Source organism: Natator depressus, chromosome 2, assembly GCF_965152275.1.
Source record: "Natator depressus isolate rNatDep1 chromosome 2, rNatDep2.hap1, whole genome shotgun sequence".
In the NCBI taxonomy this organism is placed as follows: Eukaryota; Metazoa; Chordata; order Testudines; family Cheloniidae; genus Natator; species Natator depressus.
The window spans coordinates 195,655,001-195,668,459 of record NC_134235.1 but is presented as its reverse complement, the minus strand read 5'-3'; positions in this window follow the sequence as shown (position 1 = coordinate 195,668,459).

Sequence of the window (13,459 nt, the reverse complement as noted above, 5' to 3'; positions counted from 1 at the left end):
TTTCAAAAGCTGGGGGGAGGGAGAAACAAAGCCTCTCTCTCTGTCTGTGTGATGCTTTTGCCGGGGACAGAACAGGAGTGGAGTCTTAGAACTTAGTAAGTAATCTAGCTAGAAATGCGTTAGATTCTGATTTCTTTAAATGGCTGAGAAAATAAACTGTGCTGAATGGAATGGATATTCCTGTTTTTGTGTCTTTTTGTAACTTAAGGTTTTGCCTAGAGGGATTCTCTATGTTTTGAATCTAATTACCCTGTAAGGTATTTACCATCCTGATTTTACAGAGGTGATTCTTTTTACTTTTTCTTCTATTAAAATTCTTCTTTTAAGAAACTGAATGCTTTTTCATTGTTCTTAAGATCCAAGGGTTTGGGTCTGTGGTCACCTATGCAAATTGGTGAGGATTTTCATCAAACCTTCCCCAGAAAAGGGGGGGTAACGTTTGGGAGGATTTTTTTTGGGGGGAAGACGTTTCCAAACGGACTCTTTCCTAATAATATAATACCAGTTAGACGTTTGGTGGTGGCAGCGAAAGTCCAAGGGCAAAAGGTAAAATAGTTTGTACCTTGGGGAAGTTTTAACCTAAGCTGGTAAAAGTAAGCTTAGGAGGTTTTCATGCAGGTCCCCACATCTGTACCCCCGAGTTCAGAGTGGGGAAGGAACCTTGATAGACTATGAAAACTTTATTTAAAGGCAGTTGAGGTGAAGCCACAGGTTTACTTGCTCAAGGAAGGTAGAGAGATGCAGTCATTAAAGGTGTTTCATGGAAGACAGGGATAGTTGAATAGTTCTGTATAAAAGTGGTTGAGGATGTCTGAGAGGGTGAAGGTACGTCAGTTAGTTTAGAAGAGGGCAGAAGACCAAGAAATGAACCATCATCTTTAATATCCAAAGCCAAAGGCTTAAAATGACAATGAAAGGTGTTTGCTATTGTATGCATCTGGCTTGCTTCTTTTGTGTTTCCTGTTAGCTGTTTGTCATTTATTGATAACAGCTTTTTTTCCCTTTCCTCCTAACTTTCATTTACAGATGCAAATAGAATAGGATGTCTAAATTCTATGAGGTGTGTACACAACTGATAGTGGAGAAAAATCACTTACACAAGTGCTGCACATATGATATTGTGCATGCACAAGTGAGACCATGGTTTGAAAACATGGCCTAATATTTACAGAATGCTTTGAGATCCAGATAAAAGGAATTAGAGAAGCAGAACATATCTTTGTTTTTGTTTATTTGCCTGCAAGTTCTTAGTGTAAATGTTAAAGGTGATTGTTTTAAGTATTTCACAACCACTTGTTTGTCTACTACTAATCTTGCTTTGTGCAAGGAGCCTTCTGAATTTTATTATACTAAAGATTTATACTGGGGTAAAATCTGTGACATAACTCTTATACAATTTTTGGTGTCAGAGAATTTTTTTTTTTTACTGTGCGTAAATATCGTCCTGTTTTCCAATATTGTTGTAAGGATTTTGGTGCATTTTTTATGTTTCATGAACTAATATCAAATTCTAAAACAGTTTAAAATGTGAATTGAATCCATTTTTAACCAACAGTTGAGATAAAGGAGTATATGCTGCCCATAACTGTTTCTCTAAGTATCAATTGGAAAAATACACGAAATAGTAGAGAACAACATTGTTTGTCCTTAGGAACAAAAAAAGAATTTGGTAAGATTATTTTAATCCTATTATCTCACTGGCTCATATTTACAAGAAGCACTTTCCCTCTATTCCATCTTCACCCTCCACTAGCTAGAGTTATTTCTGATATACAGAGGCAGGAACTCAAGGAGGTGGAGAAGTGCTAATGTCCTACTAAAGATAGTGTTTTTCAGCTGTACATATGAAATCAGCAGTAATACTTTCTCTCTTTGTACCTTTTTTAAGCTAGCATAGCCTAAAGAATTGTTATGTTTATTTAAAATACCATTTCTACAGAAAGACTTGACATTGTCTAATGAACATTCAGTTACAAAAAATAAATTCTTAGCCATTTCCACTCTTCCACTCTAAAGTGCATTTGACAGTCTGAAATGATATTTTTCTCAGCTAAACCATAAAGGCAGCTTAGACTAAATATTTCTAGTTACATTAAGGCATTAATAATGTATCACTTCATCTAGGAGAGATTATAAAACACTGCTTTACTAGCCTGGAGGATTTCATCAAAATGTATATATGAATCAAATCTTGGCAATAAAAAAGTAAAAAGTGTAAGTTTTATATTTGAAAACTCAAACGTGTTGCATAAATAGTTTATCATGTATGTATAATTTCCAATTATATATATTACACAATAGAACAAATTTTCAAAGGAATATGAAGAAAAATGTAATAAAAAGTATGTTTCAGGGTCCGCTCATGTGCTGGTGATATTCTCCCCACTTCCTAGCATTCATATTATGAGATTCTTCAGCATATCTGTGCTTCTTCAACATAAAGGACACACTGAGTCAATTTATCAAAAAGAATCAAGTCAACTGACAGTGTAATCCCCACAGGGAATTGTCTCTATCACTGCAACACAATATCTTTGCCTGGGCATATCATGCTAACTAGCTATCTCACTACATTTAGCGGAAGAGACTGCCAAATTACTGTTTTATTCAGTGCAGATACACATCTAGAGAGTACATTAAGATCTTTACATTGGATCATGGGCTGATTTAAAAGGACAATTCAAATGTGCTCTTGTATAACCATAAAATCATATTATGATGATGATAATAATAACAGAGTTTATCCATTTCCACACTAAGCTAAATTTCAAGCATATTATCAACATGTAATGAAAAAGCCAAAAATTAAGCATAAGTAATAAATGAGGAGAGCAAAGAAAGGTAACCACAGCATACAAGTTAGCTTTTCTCTGCTACTGTTTATATTGTCAGCCTGTGTAGCCAATGACAAAACTACTTACCCTAATAAATTAAACAAGAGTATCCAGTTGCAATGGTTAATATGTATACATTTAAAGGCATCGCCAGCCGCTACTTTCTTCCAATTTTTGAGAGCAATGACTCAAAGAAGGGAAAAGGACATTCTGAGGGTATATTACAGTAAGCAATGTCACAGTTCAGGGCAGTTGCACCTGTATTTCCCCATCTGTGCTCCAGCAAGGACCCCCATTCTTAGGCTTTTGGCTTCCCTCCCCAGCCATCACCATTCTTGGGTGGAGACACACACCTCTCTTCCTCCTGACTAAGGTATTTCCTGGCTGAACAGTTTCCTGCCTAAACAATGTTATACCTCAGTAAGGCAGACCGCCTAAATAGGCCAGTGACTGTGCTTTTCTTACTCTTCAAAGGCCACAAACAATGTAATTGCCACTGGTATAAGTTAACACACTGCTCATTTATGCCTAACGTAAAAGCAATACAGGGAAAACACATTAAACAATTTTAAAAAAATCAAAAACCAACATGCATGCTAATAAGCTTACCAGAGATCACCCCATCTCCAATAGGGGCTCTGGCTCATGAGCAGTCCTTACAACTCTACCCAGGGTTTTTTCTGTGGTAGCAAGTTCATAACAGCTGTTAGCTCAGAACAAGCACCCCCACCAAACTGTGAATCACTCTGTTGTCCAGTTTGAGCCTACGGTCTGGTCCTCATGTTACAGCAGTAGACAAAGGTTTTCCTCCTTATGGGACCGCTCTAAAACTGTGGGTCTGGAGGTGAGAAGTTGCCTTTCCCTCCTTCCATGAATTTCCTAGGAATCCCACTTAACTTTGTTTGTCTAGCACATTGTTTCAAAGAGAGCTTTGAAGTTCATAACATTTTCCAAGGTTTGTTAGGCCTTATCTATACTACATCTACGTATACTAGTTTTGTCTACAAACTCAGGTTTCACTGACAACACAGTCAAGGTGTATACGCTGCAATGCTCCTTCTGCTGACAAAACCCAACTGCTTTGCCAACAAAATAAAACCACCTCGATGAGAGGCGTAGAGGTTTTCATGGCAAAATTATATTGACAAAGTGTCAGTGTAGACACCATGCCTGATTATGTCCATTGTAAATGGCCTCCAGGAAGTGTCCCACAATGCCCATCCTGACAGCTCTGGTCAGCAGTTCAAACTCTGCTGCCCTGCACCCAGGGACACGTGCCCCTCCCCTTTTAAAGGTCTGGGAATTTTTGAAATTCCACTTCCTGGTTGCTCAGCATGGAGAGCTCACATTACATCTTCCCAGCTGACAATGATGGGTCTATGCAGCAAACGCTTTCCCGCTTGGAGCACACCCAAGTTGTTGGATCTGTTAGCACTGCGGGGATAGGAGGCTGTCCAGTCCCAGCTCAGCTCCAGCCATAGGAACTTCAATACCTATGGGCAGATTTCTCGTGGCTTATTGGATAAGGGCTACGAACAGGACACCCAGCAGTGCTGTGCAAAGATAAAGGAGCTGAGACAGGCATACCAGAAGGCAAGGGAGGCAAACTATTGCCCTGGTGCTGCACTGAAGACCTGACACTTCTATAAGGAGCTGGACATCATCCTTGGCAGTGACCCCATCTACACCACCAAGAGCCCCATGAATACTTTGGCAAGGCTTGAGGTGATGGACAGTGGACCTAATCACAAGGATGAAGTCATGGATGAGGAGGTAAAGTTGGAGGATGATGTGAATCACACAGCAGGGTCGTCTGGTGGTGTGGCAAATCAGGACCTCTTTTCCATTCCGGAGGGGTCTAGCCAGACCCAGCAGTCCGTCTCTGGCCCACATGATGCAGGAGAGGTGAGCCCTGGTAAGTGATCTTTTTGAGTTGATGCTGCTCAGTTATATGAGTTAGAGCTGTCCTTTGCTCTATATATTCTGGAAGTGGGTGAAGGGATAGAAATGTACAAGACTAGCTGTGTTTGAGTTTACTCCACATTTCCCTGTGCAGCTAAGCAGTGTGGCGGAACAGTGTGTTAATGCACACCAAGATTTCATGGGAATCCTCCAGGGAGGTCTCTAGGAAACTTTCCCAGAGGTATTTGCTGAAGGTTCCTTGGCAGAGCTGATTTGTTCCTTTCCCCAATATAGGAAACTTTTCTGTTCCACTCAGCAATCATTTGTGCAGGCAAGCAGCATAGGGACTGGGTCTGAAGCTGACACGTGCAGAAGATGCCCCTTTGCAGCCTTGCTTACCCTAAGAAGTGAGATACCAGCTTCAATTACCTCTGCCTGTGGAAAATGGTGCAGAATTTACAATATTGTCCCTAGTCACTTGCACTGATCCCCTTAAAAAAACACCTAGACCCTTTTCCCCATCTTGAATGCCCAACCCCCACCCGGGCCGAACTCACCATGGTTAGGGTATTCGCTGAGCTGTGTACTTGTCGAGGTACAGTGAGAAAGTGATTCATATGTTAAAAGAGGTGTATTTTACTATAATGATTCAATCCTGTGCATGAACTAGCAATCATGCCTCTGTGTATTGTTTCTTGTGCTTCTGCAGATGTGGCCTTCAGGGGAACCCCTACACACTGGTGGAGTGCCTCTGCCAGATATGGAAGAGACCAAGGTGTAGCAAGGAGGACACATTCTGAGAGGTGCTCCAATCCTCAGAGGCTGAAAAAAGAGAACGCAGGGAGTGGAGCAAGACCCTGAAGGAAAAATTTAAAATAAATAGGCAGGACAGAAAGGAGAGTGAGGAGTGCATTGTAAAGGGCCAGGAACAAGTGATGGAGGAGGAAACAGAGATGTTGAAGTCCCCAATCACGCTCCAGGCAGAACATGTGTGCTTGCCTCCCCATCCCCCACGCAGCCGACACAGAGCTGCTTTCCATTCCCTCCCCAAACTCCTCCCACACATTCCTTGCAACTTCCCAGAACATCTCAGGACCCCGTTCACTCCACCCCTTGAAACAGCTTCCAGAATGATAGCTGGACTTACACACAGCTATGAGAGCCTACAGTGCCCTGAACTGTTCTCTCTTCCCACCACACTTTTTGTGTGTGTTGTTAATTAGTATTTAATAAAAACAACTCTCTGAAAGATAACCAATCTTTGTCTCCTACACGTGTTGGTGGCTGTTGGCAGTAATATAGAGTAGAAATTTGATCATTTGCAGACTACAAATCCCAGTCAGGAATCATCACAATTTTCATGTAAGGCAGCATGTTAACAAAGAATGGCAGAGCACGGTAAAGAAAGACGTCACTGGTGTTCATTATCAAAATGTTGCCTCAAAGCCTCCCTGATTTAGATAGTCCCCCTGTTGTGCCCCTCTAACAGCCCTGGTATCTGTCTGCTCAAATTCAGCAACCAGGCAATCCTCCTCCACACTCCACCTTGGGGTAAACTTTTCATCCTTAGCCTCACAAATCTTACGGAGTGCACAGCAGGCTGCTATAAAAATGGGAGCATTTTCCTCATTTAGGTCTAACCTGCCATAAAGGCAGCACCAATGCACTTTTAATCTGCCAAAGGCACGTTCCATGGTCATTCTGCAGCTGCTCAGCCTGTTGTTGAAGCTCTCCTTCCTGCTGTCCAGGTTTCCTATGTAAGACTTCATGGAAGTTGTCATAAATATAAAGGGAAGGGTAAACACCTTTAAAATCCCTCCTGGCCAAAGGAAAAACCTTTTCACCTGTAAAGGGTTAAGAAACTAGGATAACCTCGCTGGCACCTGACCAAAATGACTAATGAGGAGACAAGATACTTTCAAAAGCTGGGAGGAGGGAGAAACAAAGCCTCTCTCTCTGTCTGTGTGATGCTTTTGCCGGGGACAGAACAGGAGTGGAGTCTTCGAACTTAGTAAGTAATCTAGCTAGAAATGCGTTAGATTCTGATTCCTTTAAATGGCTGAGAAAATAAGCTGTGCTGAATGGAATGTAGATTCCTGTTTTTGTGTCTTTTTGTAACTTAAGGTTTTGCCTAGAGGGATTCTCTATGTTTTGAATCTGATTACCCTGTAAGATATTTACCCTCCGGATTTTACAGAGGTGATTCTTTTTACTTTTTCTTCTATTAAAATTCTTCTTTTAAGAATCTGAATGCTTTTTCATTGTTCTTAAGATCCAAGCGTTTGGGTTTGTGTTCACCTATGAAAATTGGTGAGGATTTTTATCAATCCTTCCCCAGGAAAGGGGGTGTAAAGGTAAGGGAGGATTTTTGGGGGGAAAGACGTTTCCAAACGGGCTCTTTCCCAGTAAAATACCGGTTAGACGTTTGGTGGTGGCAGCGATAAAGTCCAAGGGCAAAAGGTAAAATAGTTGTATGTTGGGGAAGTTTTAACCTAAGCTGGTAAAAGTAAGCTTAGGAGGTTTTCATGCAGGTCCCCACATCTGTACCCTAGAGTTCAGAGTGGGGAAGGAACCTTGACATTGTGGCAGAGCGGTGGGATTAACTTGAAATCATTTTGAGATCAATTTGAGATTTTTTGAACCAGAAGCACAGATTTGAAAAGGATTTTTTTTTCCTTTGGGCTGCTGGAAAGCAGGTTTTAAACTGAAAGCAGTTAGAGTTTTTTTTCCTCTGCTTGGGGGCCAGAGCAGAGAAAAAAGGGGATTGTCTTTTGTGAGCTGGAGTTTTCTCTACCTAAAGGCAGGGTAGTTAACCTCCTGCAGGGAAATTCATAAGTCTTATAGATTCATAGATACTAAGGTCAGAAGGGACCATTATGATCATCTAGTCTGACCTCCTGCACAACGCAGGCCACAGAATCTCACCCACCCACTCCTGCGAAAAACCTCACCTATGCCTGAGGTATTGAAGTCCTCAAATCGTGGTTTAAAGACTTCAAGGAGCAGAGAATCCTCTAGCAAGTGACCCATGCCCCATGCTACAGAGGAAGGCGAATAACCTCCAGGGCCTCTTCCAATCTGCCCTGGAGGGAAATTCCTTTCTGACCCCAAATATGGCGATCAGCTAAACCCTGAGCATATGGGCAAGTTTCACCAGCCAGATACTACAGAAAATTCTTTCCTGGGTAACTCAGATCCCACCCCATCTAACATCCCAGACCTGAAGAAGTTTTTTTTTCCTAAGAGCAACTAGAGGAGTTTTCTGCCTATTTACCTGGAGACAAAGGTGTTAGGGGTTTTTTTTTTTAAGGATTTTTCTGGAGGCTGACAATCACAATCAGAGACCATAGGTATCCAGACAGCACAGCAAAATTTTACAAACCAAGTTTTTGTTTTGCTTTGTTTTCTTTCTAACTCTCGCGTGTAAAGTTAGTTAAAAACAGAGAGGTTAGAATGACAGACTGCACTGTTCAACAGAAGCTGGAATTAGCCAGATTTGAGGCTGAGGAAAAACAAAAGGAACATGAAAGATGGGTAGAACTCAGACGGATGGAACTGGAGGAGAAGGAAAAAGAGAGGAAGCATGCACTGGAGATGGAGAAGGTAAAGGCTCAGCAGAATATACCAACAAACCCTAGCAATCCTTCTCCAGGTACCCCTTCCCATCCCAGAAAGTTCCCCACCTACAAGGCAGGTGATGATACCGAGGCCTTCTTCGAAAACTTCGAAAGGGCCTGCCTTGGGTACAGCATCTCTACTGACCAATACATGGTAGAGCTGAGGCTGCAGCTCAGTGAACCCTTAGCTGAGGTGGAGGCTGAAATGCCTAAGGAACAAATGAACCAGTATGAACTGTTTAAAACCAAGGCGAGAGTCAGAATGGAGCTAACACCTGAGCATTCCTGTGGGCGGTTCAGAGCCCTAAGGTGGAAACCAGACATGTCATTTACCCGACATGCCTACTACATTGTGAAACATTGGGATGCCTGGATATCAGGAGCAAGTGTTAAATCTCCAGAAGATTTGCCCTTCCTAATGCAAATGGAGCAGTTCTTAGAGAGTGTTCCTGAGGAAATAGAGAGAGACATCCTAGATGGGAAGTCCAAAACTGTAATCGAGGTGGGAGAGATTGGAGCCAAATGGGTGGAGGTGGCAGAAAAGAAAAAAAACTGTTCGCAGTTGGAGTGGATACCAGAAGGGACAACCTCAGACCACACCCTACTACCAGGGGCAGCCCAAGGCCCCACCTCCCCCCAAGGAACCCTCAGCCACCTTATCGTCCCGCCACACCATTCTCCAGCAACCCCCATCACCCCAGTGACCCGTCAGCTGGATGATGTTTTAAATATAACGAGCCGGGGCATGTAAAGGCCAACTGCCCCAAGAACCCCAACAGATTACAGTTCATTGCACCGGAATCACACCAGAGGTCCTCAGGCCCAGATACCTCCCAGATACCCTTGGAGCGGAGGGAAACTGTGAGTGTGGGCGGGAAGAAGGTCACCGCGTAGAGGGACACCGGAGCACAAGTGTCGGCTATCCATGCTTCCTTAGTGGACCCCAATTTAATCAACCCAGAGATCCAAGTGACAATTCAACCCTTCAGGTCAAACTCTCAATTTGCCTACAGCCAAGTTGCCTGTCTAGTACAAGGGCTGGTCAGGAACGTGGACTTTTGCAGTCTATGATGATGGGCCCATCCATAATGTGTGCATAACGGTGACCACAACAGTAGAGAGCAGTGTGGGATCCATCCTTTCAGACAGAAATGGCTGGCTCACAGTAAACAGGGGCTGTTGAAAAGTGCTGCAAAATGCAGTCAGAAGCCCATGGAATGCTGGGATGGAAAGAACTGCATCATGGGATGTTGAGCCCACACCCGTGATCCACTCATGATCCGCCTTCCCACAACTCCTAGCTTAGGGGTTCTCAAACTGGGGGTTGGGACCCCTCAGGGGGTCGTAAGGTTATTACATGGGGGGTCACGAGCTGTCAGCCTCCTCCCCAAACCCCAATTTGCCTCCAACATTTATAATGATGTTAAATATATTAAAAAGTGTTTTTAATTTATAAGGGGCATTGCACTCAGAGGCCTGCTGTGTGAAAGTGGTCACCAGTACAAAAGTTTGAGAACCACTGTCCTAGCTGTAGAAGGTGGCGAGTAGCACAGTGGGATAGCTACCCACAGTATGCTGCTCTCAGTGACAATGCTAGAGCACCAAGCATGGATGGCCTCTGCCAACAGAAGCAGCGTAGCGTGGACATGCACAAGCGATGTAAATATACCAGTTTTTGATTGTTGGCTTAATTTGCATCGACAAAACTCTGTAGTGTGGACAAGGCCTTAGTCAGGTTTCCTCCTCAGAGACATTAGATTCAATTCTACAATAATACATAACCATTTGCATTTTAATACAATGAACTTCTAAGATACTTGAACTTGATTCAATAAGGGTTGTCCAGAATAGTGCATAAAATTGCCATATCTGTCACAAGCATGCATGTTCATCTAGAGATTGCACCCATCTCTTGTTTTGGCCAAACTGCAAAGTCCAGCTTCCCCAGAGTTTTGATGTTTGGATCTATTGTTTGATTCATCCTTTTATATAGTTAGGGATCAGCTAGAAAGTTCAGTAAAAAAATTCTCTCAAATTTATGGGGTGGTGGTGGCAGGAGGAAGGTTGTGGAGTCACAGTTTTGGTTTAGGCCTATCTGTATCAAAAACTGGAACCATTTATCCAAACAATTGCAACCTTTAAACCTATCTTTAAAATCCAAATCCAAATCTTTGGTGGATTTAGGGTAAATGGGATTGAGATTAGAACTATCCCTGACTGTATAAGAATTTGTATCTGTGCCCATCTCCATTTGTAGCCCCAGTCAGTATTCATAAAATTGTCCTGGAACTATGTTTGGAAAAGAGGGAATAAAAAGGTTTCCTCAGAGGTCAAGTCTTCATGTAATGCCAGTGGTTAGATGTGTCACCATCTAGAACAGTTCCACTGACTGGGATTGTGGCACTGGAGGGAGGAGAGGGAATTGTTAGCATCGCTCATCACAGTAGCAAAGGAATTATGTATACAACAGTCAGCTGAAATGAGATTTAGTTCTTCACCAGTCTCATTTCAAACTTCTGCTTTTCCACTTCATCTGCCATAAGTTAAAAACATAAGAACGGCCATACTGGGTCAGACCAAAGGTCCATCCAGCCCAGTATCCTGTCTACTAACAGTGGCCAATGCCAGGTGCCTCAGAGGGAGTGAACCTAACAGGTAATGATCAAGTGATCTCTCTCCTGCCATCTCTACCCTCTGACAAACAGAGGCTAGGGACACCATTCCTTTCCTATCCTGGCTAATAGCCATTAATGGACTTAACCTCCATGAATTTATCTAGTTCTCTTATCATCAGAAGAGAGGCCTTTAGACTAACACAAATTGTCAAAAAGAGTTGTAGTAACTACTAGGCCATCACTGCTCTGTGATCCAGCACCTGGTCAGTATTTTTCAGCAGGAAGTCCTGGAAGCCTATGAGTTTCAACAGTTTTGGAGGCAGACTTCTGCAGTTGGTCCACCACCATGAGAGAGGTGGTGGTATGGCCATGTCCCACAGTCTTCACAGTGGGGCATTCCCTGTTTCTGTGGGAACTGGAGGCAGACTGTTAGATCTTTAAAAAAAGAAAAGGAGTACTTGTGGCACCTTAGAGACTAACAAATTTGTCTGAGCATAAGCTTTCGTGAGCTACAGCTCACTTCATCGGATGCATTCAGTGGTGAGCTGTAGCTCATGAAAGCTTATGCTCAAATAAATTGGTTAGTCTCTAAGGTGCCACAAGTACTCCTTTTCTTTTTGCGAATACAGACTAACACAGCTGCTACTCTGAAACCTATTAGATCTTTGCTCTGAACCTGAGCTTAGGACCACCCCTCAAGATGAACCATCCAGAATTCTTTGCCTCCAAGCAGTACATAGAGTGGATTCCAGGGCTCCCTTTGTAGCAGACCTTTCCGCAAATTTTTAACAAAGGGTTAATTTGTATCAATTGCTTCATTGGCTTCAAGGATTTCCTCTTCAAAAAGCCAAAAGCTTTTTTGAGGAGGATCTGAAGGACAATATCTCTCTGCCTGAGAGACAGCAGTCCACAGGAATTCAACTCCTGGCTAGTATGGGCACAAGGCCCACACCACCATGAAACCTGGCTTCCAGCTGATGCGTGAGCAAGATCCATGCTGACTCAGTTGAGCAGGCTGCTTGAAGGATCCTTTCACTGAGGACAAGCTACAATCAGTAGCATGATACTGAGAGTAAGTTTTTCAAAGCTCACCCTCCTTCTCCCTGAGGTATCCTGTAACAGCGTGCTCTGCCCCCTTTAAGGAGTAGTAGTGCTCAGAGCCAGCGACCCAATTCCATGACATTGCGGACAAGCTTTGAAATGGGGTCCAGGTATTAATCAGGAAGCTATCTCCTAAAAGGGATAAGAATACAACAGCTAGCTGATTCTGGGAGAGAGGCTCCATGAATCAGGTCTAAAAGCCAGCTACTGCGGGGGTTGAGGAAGCTGGCTTAAGCCATTGCACAACCCTGTGAAGGAAGTCTGTGGAATCCCTTAACCTGGGGAAAGTGTTTGGGTCTGCGGGGGCCAAACAACACTGTATTTTTATATGGACTTAATAATTTGGACTTCAGAAAGGGGAATATTACTTTTTAAGTACTTTGGACTGCGAAAAAGTTATTTGGAAGAAGCAAGAGGGAAGAGCTGTATAATACTTCTTCACCAGATTGATGTGGAGTGGGAATTCCCTATCAAGACTCTACCTAAGGTTCTAAAAGGTCCACATTATTTGACCTAAGGTTAGGCCAGCTTCTTAGTAAAGGATTTAACAACTGGGGGGAATACTACTGTCCAACCCACAGACAGGAGAATGAGATAATCATTAAGACTATAATTGGAAACAGCACCCTCAGCCCTGAGAATATTGGCTGGAGATTCTTATTGTGCAATTCTGGGTTCATCTGGGAGGCCATTGTGTGTACTTGTGAATGAAGAACTACCTACCTAGCAGCATCTTCTGGACTCCTATATGACTCAGCAGGTATGTGGCCCAAGGAGGAGACATTGCATATAACCTGTCTCATGCTATGACAATTTAGCTCCCACACCCCAATCCCCAATTTCCAGCATAGGATGTTGTGGTGGGGCGGTGCCCCACCCCCATGCCAGATTGGGCTACAACAGGCCAGAGTGTCTGTGCAAGGCGGCAGCCAACCAGGGAGGGCCTGTTAGAGAGCCAATTAGGGCCAGTATTACAGCCAGCCAATCAGGGCTAGGTTAGGCCCTATATAAAGGCTGCAGAGGAAGGGAGCAGGTAGTCTCTCTCAGACCTTCAAGGGAGAAGGTCTGTCTCCTGAGTGAAGGAGACCAGCATTCAGGACAGTGCTGGGCAGGCTTGGGGAAGCTGAGGAGAGCTCCAGCCCAATACCCGCCAGGCTGCAGGCCCTGATAGAAGGGCCCACAGGATGCAAGTGGGCCGAAAGGGAAGCAGCCCAGGGAGGAGAGGCAAACAAGGGGAGCGAAGGAGGGCAGGGAGGCTGCCGCCAGAGGGTCCCTGGGCCAGGACCCAGAGTAGAGGGCAGGCCTGGGTCTCCCCCTTGTACTACACCTGGCCGTTAGGAGTGGCCATAGCGGACTGCACCCGACTCCTGATAGAAGGGGAAGTGGTTGG